General features: G+C 39.8%; 1 protein-coding gene across 3 annotated transcripts in view; it reads left to right on the forward strand.

Moving 5' to 3' along the window:
• The window catches only part of TENM1 (teneurin transmembrane protein 1), a 1,415,133-nt gene that overhangs the window by 420,749 nt on the left and 978,132 nt on the right, over positions 1-16,252 (forward strand). The window lies entirely within an intron of this gene.

A 16,252-nucleotide genomic window follows, 5' to 3' on the forward strand; every position in this document is an offset into this window, starting at 1 on the left:
TAGCCAGGGTTGCTGAAGATATCTGCTGCAGTGTTCTGTACCACTTGGAGTTTCCTAAGGGTTGACTGCTTCATTCCTAGGTACACTGCATTGCTATAGTCCACCCAAGAGTTGAAAAAGGCATGAATAACTGAGGCAGGGTCATCATTTGCTGGGATGGGATGGAGTCCTATCTCCTAGCCACCTGGAGGTTCTGTAAAACGTTACTCGTGATGATATGTGAGAGTTTAGTGCCTGTGAGGAATCCAAGAGTATTCCAAAACCACAGACTGAATTGACCAAAAATGGGTGGGTACTGTCAACCAAAGGAGACTGCACTGTGGATGCAAACTCTTCCAAATGCTTTCCTCTGTTTACCACCCTAATCTCTGCCTTGCTTGGGTTCAGCTTCAGCCAGTTCCTCATCCATGAGCTGAACTTGTTGAAGAACTGGGCTGTCTTGGTGATAGTGATGTCATATGTGATGAAGCACAGACAGAGCTATGTGTTATCTGCTTATTGCTGGTACTCAATCCCAGGTCATCTGACCAGTTCATCTAGTGGCTACATGTATATGTGGAATAGTTTTTTTTTCCTAATATAGTCTGTGTTGTAATGTGTTTATTTAATATAATAGTACAATGCCCACTTTGGTATGTGCCCATTAGTAAGGCTAAGATTTAGTTACGGGTATTTTTGGTAAAAGTCATGGACAGATCACAGGCAATAAATAAAAATTCATGGCCACTGACCTGTCCATGACTTTTACCAAAAATACCCCTGACTAAATCTCTACTTCTGGGGTCCCACTGCTCTGGAGGGCTCCTGCTGGAGGGGACCCTGCTCCAGTGCTGGGGGTTGACTGCCCCCAGCTGCTGCTCCCAGGGACAGCCTCTGGGGCCCCTGGGGCCACTTCTCCAGCTGCCTGGGGACAGCTGCTGCTTGGGCAGCCCCCAGGACACCTTTAGGACCACTGCTCGGGTGCTTCCTGGAGTCAGCCACTGTTCCGGTGGCCCCAGAGCCAGCTGCCCAGGGCCACCCAAGCAGCAGCCGGCGCAGCTGGCCTCAGGGCAACCACCAAGACCACTGCTCAGGCACTCCCCAGGGCCACCCCCAGGACCACTGCTTGTGGAGTCTCCGAGACCAGCCACACCGGCTGCTGATTGGATGGTCCCTGGAGCCAGCTGCTGAGCAATGGCCAGTGTGGCTGGCCATGGGGGCGCCCAAGCAGCTGGTCCTAAAGTCCGCCACACCAGCAACCGCAGAAGTCACGGAGATCATAGAAACTCACAGAATCCATGACTTCTGTGACCTCCATGAAAGAATTGCAGCCTTACCCATTAGGAATTGATTTGCTTTTGAGAACAACATCACAACAGCGTTAGAGCCAGCCAACTGTAACTTTACATTCAAAGGTACATGTAAAATAAGTATTATTTTTTCTTTTACATGTTTGGGAAGGGGTATTCTAAGAACTTGAGTAATTACAAAGTCATGTTTGCAAAAAGAAAAGGAGTACTTGTGGCACCTTAGAGACTAACCAATTTATTTGAGCATAAGCTTTCGAAAGCTTATGCTCAAATAAATTGGTTAGTCTCTAAGGTGCCACAAGTACTCCTTTTCTTTTTGCGAATACAGACTAACACGGCTGTTACTCTGAAAAAAGTCATGTTTGGATTTCCTTAGGCTTAGGTGTAGTGATTTTACAAACTCACATCTGCAAATAGTATTTGATGTGTTCTATCTTTTAACAAAATCTGCAGAAACCAATACCCATTATTTCATGGCCCTATCCTACAGTCCTTATTTCAGTTGGAGTTTTGATTGGCTGAAGAATACAGGATCTGGCCTTAAGTCAAAGAGTTATTACCAAATCTATCAGCTGTACTGCGAGTTACAAATTAGTCAAAGCATGTATTTACTCTGTAATTTCATGCAGCTCATGTAAATATCATGCCATAATATAATATATTAGTAGAGACATAGAGCTACTGTGTGTGTGTGTGTGTGCGTGTGTGTGAAAAAGTATTAATGGTTTAGTTAACCCTTGCCAAAGATTGTCCTACTATATACTGAGGTAACAGCAGTTATATGCAAGTTCAATGCAGAGCTCTGGGAAGAGAGATTTAGGAAGGAACATCATAAGCACTTCTATTAACAGCTTCCATTGTAAAATGACGTTAACATCTAAGGAGTATTTTCTCATTCTACTGCGCAGGGATTTATGTGTCTAATTCCTATTAACCCATCAATCCTTACTCATTGAGATAAAAATATACCCCTCTGTATGGATTATTATATTAAGCCATATTACATACAGCTTAGATTTATTTTATGAATATGTTGAATTCAAAAGTCAGCATTTAGTTTCCAGATAATGATACATGTCTAGCATCAGATATATAGGCATTGCTGAACTCAGTTGAAGGGGTAACACTCTGATAATCATCCATTTTTATTTTAATAGTTTCTTTTAAGTCATTCACAATTCTTTTTCAAGTATGGGGGGGGATGAAAGGAAGGAAAATGGAAAGGCTGTAAAGAATGGAATTAGACATTAGCAAGCAGATTAGGCCATTGAAATTCAGATGACCTGGTGCAACAAGAAATGCTTATATACTGTATCTGCCCACATAACTCTGGAATTTTTCATCTGAAGATGTACCTAAGGGTAGGTCTTCACTTTGAGCTGGTGGTGTGATTCCCAGCCTGAGGAGACATACCCATGCTAGCTCTCATTGAGCTAGTGTACTAAAAACAGAATGTAGCCCCAGCCGTGTGAGTGGCAGGAGGGGCTAGCTGCCCTGAGTACATACCCAGCAGCTTTGATAGGCATGTGTTCAGGGCTGTTAGCTCCTCATGCTGCTATGACTACATTCTATTTTTAGCACATTAGCTCAATGAGAAGGAAAGCAAGTATGTGTCTCCTCAAGCTGGGAATCTCCTGGCTCAAAGAAGAGACCCACTCTAACTCTTTGATGAAGACAGACCATAAAACTATTCTTGCAGGCTTTCTGGTCTGTGAGCAGCATAATTAGAAGTGATTACTGGACCACAAAGGCTTTGCAGTTTGGGTTCAGGTTGCTGGAGTACCCAAACGCTAATTCCTTCTCCAAACTGTCTGAATTGGCTGAATCTGCAAAATCAGGCCCTCTAGCTGCAAAGAGAAGCACAAGGTGGGTGCAGGGATCTACTCATGCAATACCTTTGCATGAGTGGGGCCTTTGATTGAAATTGTTGTTGAAAATAGGCTTTATGATGAATTTTCGTGAAGTCCTTATTTCTTTTAAACCAGAAATACCATGGAAAGAAATACTCTTACAGTATTTCAGCCATTCTAGTTTGGTTCTTAAGATTAATAATTGTAGAGGTGCTTAGAAATGTAAAACAATGTGATGGAAGGAGAGTGGAGTTAATGTTACATTTTAGAACATGAAAGGGTTTGATTAGATTCTAGAAATGGGCTAATATGTTGGAAGAAGTGGATTCTGATATATTCTCAGTATTGTTTAACTATCTCTAATAATTATCCTGTGGGAAGTTGTCTTCCCTTGTAAAGTAGTTTGCCTTTTGTGTGTCATTGTTTTTGCAAGCATGTGGAATCTAATTTGATTGACACATTTAAGCACATTATTGATGCATATTTAATTTCAACATCTCTTTGTTACCATTCATCCAGGAAAAAAGAAATTGTGCAGTGACCCAAATGTGATTGAATCAAAACATTCTATATAAACTGTTGAAGGTGCTAGTTAAAAGTACTATTATTATAATTTACTAAGATGGTTTCCTATATAGATCTCAAATCTTTCACCTGCCATCAGGTGGAAGAAAGCTGCAACAGCGTAACATGTGGAAAGGAGAAATTAGATTGAAGGATTACACCTGTGGCTTTCCACTTGGTTATTCTCCATAAATTTGTACTTCTGTAACATTGTGCAGTGATAATTCTTTGTAGAGATACATGACAATGGTAGCCTATCTGTATTTTTTTCTTATCTTATGTGGTAAATGGCTTTTTTCCCCCTGGTAAATGTTTTTTTTCCCCCAGTAGGGATACAAAAAACACATTAGGCTTGTGTGATGGAGGCTGATGCAGTGACTTTAAAGTCCAAATCTGGGACAAGGTTCATAGATTTATTGTCTGGATTTGCCACTGACTACAAAGCTGATATCAAGTGGTAAGTGGGGCAAAAATTTCCAGTCATAGAAATGCATTGCTATTTGGTCAATGGAGATGAGAGGGGAAATGTCATAATTCCAACCACTTTTCAAGCTTTAAAAAGTTGAAAAACTGCTGTTCTCAAGATGTTGAATATTTAAAAGTACCAAAAAATCATCCTAATCACTTATCTAATTTTCTTCCTCCCTTTTAATTTGGTTATTTATTCATTTCATTTATAACGTTAATGCACAGATAAGCTACGTGATTTTACACTGCAGCACTTGCATTTTTTTTTGCCCAAAGTAAGGGAGAGAAGCAACAGAGACAGATGTGTGTTTTGGTCTGAATACTCTGTGTGTCTGCTCCATGCAACTCAGCTAGGAGGTTCCAGAACCATACAGAAATAAGTTGTGGTATTTAATGGATATACTCAGCTCAACCTGAGTCTGTATAGGACTTTTTCAGGTCAGGCCCAATCACCTTCAGAGAGCTGAGCCAATCAGAGTGTGCATAGGGGGACAGTGGTATAAATATAAGATAAGAGTGAAAGAGAGCCCTGTGGACTCATTCAATGGCTGATCCATGCAGCACTGGGAGATGGGTCTATTTTGAGGAGTGGGTCCCAAAACTTCAACCACTTTGGATACAGGTGAGCATTAGTCCAGCTTTATTTATTAGGGAAGCCATCCATTAGCATAATGTTTGGTCAACTGTGGTGTGTTTTATGGACCTAGAAGGAACGCTGAGATGGGAGTATTTGTTACTCAGAGACTGCAGAGCCTGAGGAATTTGTTTAGCTGTTAGCCAACTGCTTTAAACTGGGATTTTTTTTCTCAGTTGAAAAGAGAATGGGGAAGAGTTCAGGGAGGTGAGGGAATTAATTTCTTACCTGACTTGGCTGGGTTTATGGGGAAAAGATACTGCTATGTAGTATTAGAGCCTTAGGGCTTGTCTACCCGGAGCAGCATTGTGTACTATGGGGATGTAATTTCTAAAATACGCTATAACCATACCCTGTAGTGTGTATTGCTGCTCCATGTATACATGTCCTTAGAAATCCAGGGAAATAATATTTTATGTACTGATACCAAAACCTTTACCACTTTGGATACAACCTACAGATTTCTGTTTCATCTGCAAGTGAGAACTAGTCAACTACTAGTCGAAGGGCTAGAATGATGCTAAGTGTGCAGATCCCCTGTTTGTTGCTGACAGGGTTCTAATGTATTTGGAAAAGAACTGAACTGCTGCCTTCCTTCTCAAGCTCAGAAGGGTCCATGTGACACATGCTACGTAGTATGGACACAGAAAGACTGAGAAATCATCCATGAAAGTAGATCAGAGATACACACATGTATGTGTGCACGACAGTATAGAAGTGTAAATGTTCTGGTGGAAAACTTTCATTACAAAATTTAAATATGTAACAGCAACAAAGGGGGGGAGTCTGTATGAGGAACACCAATTACTGTCTAATAGCTTTTGTGTAACTGTTATTTATAGTATTCCCAAAACAATTTATGTTATTTTCTGCATGCACAAAATGTTGTTTTATGGAGGGCTGCACTACACTGGGAATTTAAATCAGCATAGCTACACCTCTTCGGGTGTGAAACAGCAACACTGCTGAGAAATGTAGTTATGCCAAACTAACATGCTGTAAGGGTCTGTGGCCTAGAACCTGAGGTTTCAGACCCTAGGATGATTGATTTTCCCCACTGTGCCACCATGCAAAGCTGTGGCCAGGGAGCACTGTGGAGAGTAGATGCTGCAGGAAGTAACAGCCAAGGGAGTCAACATCAGGGCCGGATTAACTCTACTGTAGGCCTGGGGCTATTAGATTTTTGTAATTTAAAATAAAATTATCACAATTATGGCATTGAGGTTATTAACACTATACTAAACTTATCTTTTAATTAACATAAAGCCATTCTGTGGTTACATTTCAGTCTTTAAACTTGTAGAATATAGTTAAGGTAATTCAAAATAGCCTACTTCTTACCTTAGAACAGCTGTTATATTCGTGTTTCTGGGAGGGAGTTTGGGTGCAGGAGGGGGCTCCAGGCTGGGGCAGAGAGTTGGGGTGCAGGAGAGGGTGAGGGTGCGGGCTCTGGGAGGGAGTTTGGGTGCAGGAGAGGATTCTGACCTGGGACAGGGGTTGGAGTGCAGGAGCAGGTGCTAGGTGCAGGCTCTGGCCGGGAGGCGCTTACCACAGGTGGCTCCCGGCTGGCGGCGCAGCAGGGTTCTCCTGGAGGTGGCTGGCTGCTGGCACATCTCTGCGTGCCTCTAGGGGGAGGGGGACAACATGTCTCCGTGCACTGACTGCACCCGCAAGCACCACCTCTGCAGTTCCCATTTGCCAGGTGGGGACGGTGCTGGGGGTGGGGTCAGCGCGCGGAGCTGCCTCCCCCAACGAGGGGCTACAAAGATGTGCTAGCAGCCAGCCACTTCTGGGAGCGGCGTGGGGCCACGGGATGCAGGCCACCTGCCTGAGCCCTGCTGCACCGCTGGACTTTTAGCGGCCCAGAGATTGCGATCGACTGGTAGAGGCTCCAGGATCAACCAGTCGATCGTGATCAACAGGTTGGTGACCACTGAATTATATATAATTATGGATTTATTTTTGTGTGGGCCCCCTTAGCCTGAGGCTGTAGCCCCTAAAGCCCCTGCATTAATCTGGCGCTGGCCAGAGTGACATTACCCTGCAGCCTTCTGACTGGCAAAGCACACTATTTAACTCAGGGATTGCCCAAGGAAATTGTCTGGGTAACCTCACAGACTTTGGCCTGCTGTGACTCCAGATCCTGGCCTGACTCTGACTCTAGCCTGGTACTGTCTCTAATCTGTGATCTCTGACTCTAGCCTTACTCTGACCCTGATTCCAGCCTGGTACTACCTCTGGTCTGATTCCAGCCTGGTACTGTCCAGTTTCTGACTCTGGCCTGACTCTGACTCCGACTCCAACTCTTGCTTACTGAACCTAGCTCTTGCGATACTGCTGACTCCTGCTCAGTGACAACTGTCCTTGACATGCAGACCCCAGCCCAGCTGTGACTGCTAGGCCGGACCGCCTACGCCCCAGTCCCTTACACATGCAGTGTAGATGGTCGTTGGTCACTTCTGTTGACCTAGCTACCACCTCTCGGGGAGATAGATGACCCACACTGCCCCCTATCGGCATCAGTAATGCCTACACTGAAGTGCTACAGTTGCAGTTTAAGTGTACACATACCCTAAGAAACTATATATTACTCTCTGTTTCGAACTGACTGGGGCTATTGATGCCTACTTGTCAAGGGTTTACATACAATAACCCTGACATTTCACTCGGTGTAATGCTTTCTGAAAAGTCCCAAAAAGACAGTTCTTCGGCGTGTGCTTCAGCAAAGGGTTGAGCTGAGGTGCAGGAAGAAGGTGTGACGGGTTGGACCCAGACATGCCAAACCCACGAAAAAAATGCAGAAATTGGGCTTGTTTTTGGCTTAATTGGCTTGTGAGTTGCTTGTTGGCTAGTTTTTGGCTTGTAGCTTGTTGCAGCTTGTTCTTTTTTTTATCAGCTCCTGGCAAGCGGGGGGAATGGGGGGCAAGCAGCAAGAAGGAGCAAGGTGGGGGAGAGAGTCGGAGTGCACAGCAGGCCCATCACAGTCCCAGACTGCACGCCGGGAGGATCTAGTCACATAGAGTGTTGGGATTCTGGGGGATTGGCTTGTTTTCACCTTGTTTTGAAATGGGATTAGCTTGATTTGGGGGCTTATTGTGAAAGTCGGGGTGCGTGAAAGTTGGCAACTGGGGTGTACCCCTTGGGAAGCCACCTGATGTGCTGAGATACCACTGAGTCTATCTGTTCTGCCAGCATGGGCCCCCTTTAACTTGTCTTGCTGAGCCAAGCTATTAAAGCCTCCTATAATACACATGCACACAGGCAGGGCCACACCCAGCTGTAGATCAGCTCTGGGAAGACTCATCTTGTTCCAGCACTCAGATGGCCACCTCCCTTGGAGTGCAGACCCAAAGATATATTATGAAATTCACCTCCTCCCTCAATGTGGAGAGGGGTGTGCACACTCCTTGTTCCCTCCAGACCCAAGTTAGAAATTATAGAAACTGGATTATATTCTAGACAAAATAAATTTTGTTAAGTAAAAGAGGCTGATTTTAAGTGGCAAAAGGGGTAGCAAACAGAACAAAGCTGATCCCTAAGCAGATGAAATCAAACATGCAAACTAAGATAGTTTCACTAAAGAAATTGGTTACAAATAGTATTTCTCACCCTAGATATCGTTGCAGGCAGGTTGCAAAGTTTCTGTGGTTCAGCGTTCCAGTTATATTCCTTTTCAGACTGGATCCTGTCTCAGTCTGGACTCTTCCCCTGCCTTCCCTTCTAGTGGCTTTTGCAGTCTTTCTTCTTGGGCAGACAGATCATGGACAGGAGGAGTCCCCTTTGCCTTCATCCCCACCCTTAAATAGGATTTACATAAAGCAGGAATCCTTTGTTTCCCAAATTTGACACCCCCCCCTTCCCTTCAGTGGAAAGGTACAAGAAGTTACAGGAAACGTTTAGTATCAGGTCACAAAGACCACCTGACCTCGTAGTGTCACAGATACGTCCCCGGACACCTCCCAGGAGGGAGAGAGATTAGTATCTTCATGTTTTGCTGTTCCTTCCTGATGGCTCATCAAATTTGATGGCCTGTCTTCTAGTGGGTGTCTTCCCAATACACACCCAGTTGTAATTGTTACATAGTCCGTATTTCTAACTTCAGATACAGAAAGGATACAGGCATACAAATTGGATAATTGCATTCAGTAAATCATAACCTTTCCAATGATATCTCACATGAGCCATCTTGCGTAAAGTAGATCTCAGTTATGTCATATTCATATAGTAAGCCTATTTTCATAAAGAATATGGAATGACACGTCATAGAAGGGAAGTGTAATAGAGTTATGCATAATTGAGACAGCCTACCACTACCCATTACACATGCACATCCTGCTGGATAAGATGTCTTTTCTCTCATGAGATTTTGAAAGTATTTCCATCTACTAATATTCACATTTCACCACAACTTTACTATATTATACTCCAAGCTTTCTGAATGAATCTTTTCTATAGGATCAAGCAGTCTCAACGCTAAAAAGACTAAGGGTCAGATCCTGCTCCCAGTGACTTCAATAGGAACAGTCAGGCCTGGGAAATGTCTTTTGGCAGGCTAACTTTTTCTTTTGTGTAGTATAATGGCATGTTGGAGATTTAGAGTGCCCTACATCTACAATGTGTATGTAGTACATGCTTCTGGGAATGTAATGAAGAAGCTGAACGAGTGCTTCTACCTCAGCTTCATTCCCATTGTGTACTCGGTCTTGCCCTAGGCACTGTTGCATTCTAAACATGTGATACTTCTTATAATTATGCTGAGAAAATTTTCCTCCCAATACCCAAAGTTTCAATGTGTTTAAAGCCAAAGCATTTAAGCCATCAGAATAAACAGATATACAAAAACTCAGAGAGACATAGTGGGTAAGATAATATCTTTTATTAGACCAACTTCTGTTGATGAGAGAAACAAGTTTATACAGAGCTTGAAAGCTTTTCTCTCTCACCAACAGAAGTTGGTCCAGTAAAAGATATTACCTCACCTACGTTGTCTCTCTCCTATCCTATCACCAACACAGATGCAACAACACTGCATGTAATGTATCTCAGTTATTCATCTGAAATGTACAAGGAATTGCCAGATATAAACATCCAAGACAATTCTTTTTATACACAACTATGTTTAACTGCTCTTGTGCCTTACAGATAAATGAGCTACATGCAGTAAAATTATGTAAGTGATATATTCTATCATTTGGCTATATAGCTAGAGTTGTACACAATTACCAAATTTCATTAATCCTTTCTATCTCGCATATAATGCACACAACAATATACTGCTATGCATGTTGTAAAGCTTATTTTTTGCAAAATTCAATTTAGGGTTAAATATTTGTCAGTTTCCTTCAAACATACTGAAATGCCACAACAGGAAATTAGGCATTTTGCTGAACTTGTGCCAGTGTGAAATTTTGCCATTTTCCTGATATTTCATTATTATTGAATATCAGCAGCTTTTTTCATGGACAAAATGTTTTTTCAGCCATGGTATTGCCTATTGTTTTTGTAAACCCAGACAAGATGCGTGAGCAATACACATGCATGCATGCATACACACAATATTACACAGTACATTGATGCCTGGAATGTGTTCTCTCAGTGTTACATGGCAGTTCTATTAATATTGATTATCCAAAACAAAATGTGTCCCAAACTCTCTGCATTTTAAAGACAAATGAAAGAAATACAACTCATGACAATTCATGACATTGTGCTTCCAAGTTCAACCTGAGAGTTTTAGTGTATCTGGTAAACATTTCCATTTTACTACTGACCTTATAACAGGAGACAGTTGCCTTGTCTGTGTTATGATTCACCACGCATAAACTTACAGGGCTGCTGTAAAATCTTTAAATCACAACTCTTCATGGATAAAAATGAATAGTAGAGCAAAAATGCATGGAAATAAAAAATACTATCCCAAGTAAAAGTCATAAAAATATAAATTATTCTTTACTAAGCAGAGCATGAACTTAAACATGAATAACACAACATATAATAAATAACTTGTTATGATAAATTCCTTATAATAAAAGAATTCCTTGAAAACTTGTGATAAAATGTTCAGTAAAAATGTTCATAAATATTCTTTTCAGCACTATTTAAAAGTGCCTTTTTTCTTTGATAATAATAATGAAGTAAATCAGTCACCTCCAGTGATCTATATCCTGAAGAACAGTGGTTGATAGATGGATATTTTTCACACTTTCTCACTTCTTATTTACACGATTGAGAGGCATATTGAAGTATCTTACAGAAATTTTCATTTCAAAACAAATTGTGCAAAGTTTTAAAATGGACATATATTTAAAGAAATGTATTCACTAACTATTCTTTCTTGAACTTTTGTAGCACATTTTGCAGGATTTTGTTGATAAAGGACTTCATAAATGCTCTGGGTCCCATCCTGAATTTCAAACTTAGGCAAAAACTACCTTTAGAATTTTTTCTTGAATAAAAAGTTCAGCAATTGATCTCTGAGAGCTTAAAATTTATTTAAATAAATGTTCAAGTGAGAAAAATATTCTGCTATTGATGTTATTAGCCAAAACCCTTTTCAAGCGGGTATGTTAAAGGTATGTTGAATATGAGCTTTTATTACTGAATCTGGAAATTAATACCACTGTCCTGATTGTGTGTGCCATATACAGTTAAAACTTTTCTTAACTTCAGTTGGGGTTCTGGGTGCAGCAGTTTTGTGCATCTACTACCCGTTGATTGTCTGGAAGGTTTGAACCCCATGATTCTCTCTATAATCAGCGAGCATCTCTGAACGATCTACTTTACAATGAATGGAGCTATGGACTGTGGGGACATATTGGATTAGCTTCTGGTACATATATTTCAGGTCAGGAGAAGATACATTTGATTCTCTTTAGTCCAGACTCGAACCTTTTGTTTCATAGGTGCATAGAATGATGGGGAAGGGCACAAGGAAGTGCCCTATCTTTGTGCACTTCTTCAGCAAGGGGGCCCAACTGCACACAATCAAGCCTACGGACTGCTCCTTCCTTACTATGCAAGTTATCCTAAAGGGGGTGAGGAGGAGGTAGGGCCATGAAATGTTATGATGTTCTAGCAGTGTTCTCATGTATCCCCCAAAGGGATGAAGCAGTAGGTGCTGATGCAGAACCCTTTCATATCTCCCTCTGGCAATGGGCTTCCACAGCACCCATAATGTCGGAATGAGTTTAAAGCCACAATTGAATCCTCACCTCAATCCTAACGGATGTTCTTCTTTAGCACTAATTATTAGCTCCTTCACAGAAAATGATTCTCAGAATAGCCTGACAGTTATGAATATATTGGGACACTTTTTTGTTCAGCTACTTGTTTGCTTTATGTTCTTGAGTTAACAGCTAGCCTAATAATTTTAATCAGAATGTCCCACAATTACAGCTGTCCAAATAAATTATTTTTCCCCCCTGGTTTTCAAAAAAAATTTTAAAAAATTACTTTGGGCTGACTCAAAACAATTTTTTTTCAAAAATTTGAAAAATTGAGAAGTTGACTATAAATTGTTTTTGGTTAAACTAAATGGCTTGTTTCTGAGCTTATTATAACAGTTTTTAGTGAAACTTGAATGAAAAATTATAAATTCAGAAACTTTTTTTAGAAACAAAATATTTAGTCTATTGTGCTTCTTTTTTTTTAATTGAAACAATTTGGCAAATTCTACACAAATTTGTTAAATATTTGGGTCAACCCAGATCTGCATTTTTCAATTAAAAAAGTTTTAGCCAATTTTTTTTGTCCAGCTCTATTCACAATAGAATTGTTGTGTGTATCACACACACAACTTGATATTAATAATTTCAAATATGGAGTAGTACTGTTACCCACTAGTAGGGTATTTTAAGGGAATTCCTTAATACATCCTCCAAAAATCACAATTTTGGCTGCAATTTTTATATATATTACTGTTACAAATAAAACCTAAACTAATTGTAACTGAAAGCGATTATAGCCAAAATTTATTTTTCTGTCTTTCATCAGCTGATTTACTGTGTGCATGTTAGCCGTGGTTTGAGGTGTCAATTTCAGTGTTTTGGTGATGTTCATTTGTACAATGAAATGTGAAGGAGTAGAACCACGTGGGTAGAAATCAAAGACACAGATGTATGAACTTTTGCAAGACAAGTGTTACAGAGTGCTCGTCACACATTTTAAATGTTTTTATTGGATATTTAGTTTGTGCTGGAGCTGTATGATCACAAATTGAATGCTTTGTAATCCATCAATTGCTATTAATGTTACCAGTTGCTCTCTATTTGTGCTCCTTGAAGCAGACAAAGTATTACAGTTTGCTGAACTGTTCACTAGTATGAACAGGATAGAAGAAAATAAACAAAACATCTGTGTAGTATATACAGTCTTACAACAAAATATTTTATGTGATCTGTGTCCTAAAACATTGTCTGGTTCCATCCAGTTTTTTTTTAACCCTGTACATTTTTTTGAATAAATTGAAAAAGAATCTATAATTTCAGTTTAATGACACTATAATATTGGCATCCAGAAGCCAAAGACATATTTTCAACAATGGCAATAGATGTCACGTTCAAGTCTACTCTACTCTATTTTTCCTTGCCAATATTATTTAGCCCTTGACTTTTTCAGAGAAACTTTTCCATTTCTAGGCTACTTAACCTATTTCTTAGGCACAGAAAATTACTACAAAATATCTATTCCAAAGCTCTTTATTAAACTATTTTAAAGCTGAAAAAAGGGCATATTAATGAAAGTTTCCTGAACGTAATATGCTACAACATGCTTTGTACCATAGATGACACACTAAAATTAAATTAGTGCAAGAAAGGGATTTGGTTTCAGGAGATCTTCATTTTTACTTGAATATAAAATGTTCCTTCCTTATGCTTAGAGCATAAAGGGAAAATATGGAGAAAATAAAAGCAAAGCAGACCCACGTTTAGAGTGCATTAAAATAGAAAATCATAAAGAGGTATTGTTATAACCTTATTGGAGTCTGTGGTTCTACAGTAATATTCAATCATATGTCATCTACAGTAACTACAACAGTTTTAGACATCTTTAATCTTCTATATCACCAACTAAATCACTGCAAATTACTGGTTGCATCAGTTCTTTAATTAGGAACCTGACAATAGCAAATGTTCTATTCTTCCAATAGAATTACACTTCTCAGAACATGGGAGGGAGAAGTTCTTGAGTGTGGTTTTTCTCTGAAAATTGAGTGTAAAAATTACACCTTACTGAACATATTTGCTCCCTTTTTGTGTTTTCAGTGTCATAGCTGTTCAATTTTGTGACAAAAAAGTAGTCCTTATTTGTTTTTAAACCTAACAGCAGCACTCCAGAGACAACAGAATGAGGGGAGATTGATCTGACTTCTATTCTGGAATCCACACTAATAGAACTTCCAAATTTCAGGGCCAAATTCTGCCTTGCGTTCAAAAGAGGTGAAAGGCAGAATCCTGGGATTGATTGACAAGCTAGAAAGAACCCATATGAACTTGCAGATCCCCAGCTGAGATTGCAGGCCTGGCATTTTTAGAATAAAAAGAACACCATTTTACATGTAAACTGAACAAGTGTGATCTAGAAATCATTGAGCAATGACAGATGGAACCCACAGTGACACCTTTACAGTCACTTCTACAGACACTTAACTGTGCCAAGCATTTCACAGAGAATGTAACTGTAGTGTCATCATTTAATTTGAATTAAATTCTCCCCATGAAATCTAGCCTATTAAAATGTATTTCCAGTGGGCCCCTCTAACTCTTTTGAGAAGCCTACAGTAATGTTCAGATTGTCTGGTTTATTTGTTTTTTATACATCTGCTTGTCGCTCTTCTGTGCCAAAATTCAATCTGCCGGTATTAAGATGTACTGCTGAAGTTTTGACAACTTTACATATTGAAAGCTACTGATCCTTTCTCTTAAATCATTATTCTGAATGGAATCGACCTCTTCATTGTAAAAGAGATGATAAATCTTCCTGTTGTCAAGCAGGATTATTAAGTAATTTTCAAATAGAGGGATCCCATTTCGGCCCTGACCCTGCACCATTAAAATGAATGAGAGCTTTGACATTGACTTCAATGACCCTACAATCAAGCCCTTAGTAATTTGCTCAGTGACCTCTATTTGTATTGCATATATACCAACATTTTTTTTTTTATTATAATTTATTATTTTCACATAAAATACAGTTAGTTATCAGTACAAACATGTAAGCAGAAATTAACAATGAGGGGGAATATACAGTTAGGCCATGATCCAGCACGTTTCTATCTAGAGGTAGATTCCTACACTTGCACAAAGCCCTATTCACTTCAGCCGGGCTTAGTGCAGATGAAGGGATCCACCTACACAGAGCCCATTTCAGGATCAGGGTATTTGAAAGGTTTACCACTGTGGGTTATATGAATTAATATCATTTTACCCGTTAAATTCAAAATGATCAACAAGATCAATACTACAGTCACAAAAATAAATATAAAAATGAAAAATCAACACAACAAAATAAAACCAAAACATCTTTTCAGGTATTTTTTCCACAACTTATGTTGTAATTAATACAAATTGTTTAATTTCTGCTGTTTTTCAGCTAATTAAGATTTTTACTGTCCACTTCTTTAAAATGTTGAAATAACCGCGGCAGGGTAGGGAGGTGACTGCTGGAAGCAGAACAAAGTCAATGCAGGGATTGTGGGCTGGAAGGATTGCTGTAATGGTTTGGCTGCGTCCGCAACTGATTGTCTTATCAGTTTGTCTTGCAATTGGTTCACTAGCATGGACAAACTATGCTATGCAAAAATATCAGAGTCTCTCAAACTGATTTTCCTAATGTTATTTAATTTCTGCAGTACATGTAGGGCATGTAGTCTTCATAGAATCCTTTCCTGCAATTATGCACACTTGCATCTAATTTAGGACACTAAGGTTCTTCCCTATTCAGCAAGGTGCTTCAGTATGTGCCTCTCTTTAATCAGGTGAGTAGTTCCTTTGAAAAATTAGTCATGTGCTTCACTATCTTACTGAACCAAGGTCTAGTTGCAAATATGTAGCACGTGGATACTCCTGTTGAAGTCAATGAGACTTAGGGTTTCCAACCTTCCAAGATTGTCCTGGAGTCTCATGTGATGTTATGATGAAACCTCCAGGAATATGTTCAATCAAAACTAGCAACCCTAGTGAGACTACTCATGATTAAATTTGTGCACATTTAAGGATTTACAGGACCATGTCTTTAGACTTTTAGTTTCTTGGTACTCCTTGCATGTTGTTGTTCGGCAAATTCACTGATAAATGCAATGGTCTTGTTTCCTTTATCTGTTTGGGTTGAAAACATGTTTGGTCAATATGCAAGTTGCCCACAGCTTACATGAGATTTTTTTTATATGCAGTTGTCTACAATTAGCTATTATACTGAAAATACACTGTTCACAGGATACCAGCACTGTT

This window comes from Caretta caretta, chromosome 9 (assembly GCF_965140235.1).
Source record: "Caretta caretta isolate rCarCar2 chromosome 9, rCarCar1.hap1, whole genome shotgun sequence".
NCBI classification, from domain to species: domain Eukaryota; kingdom Metazoa; phylum Chordata; order Testudines; family Cheloniidae; genus Caretta; species Caretta caretta.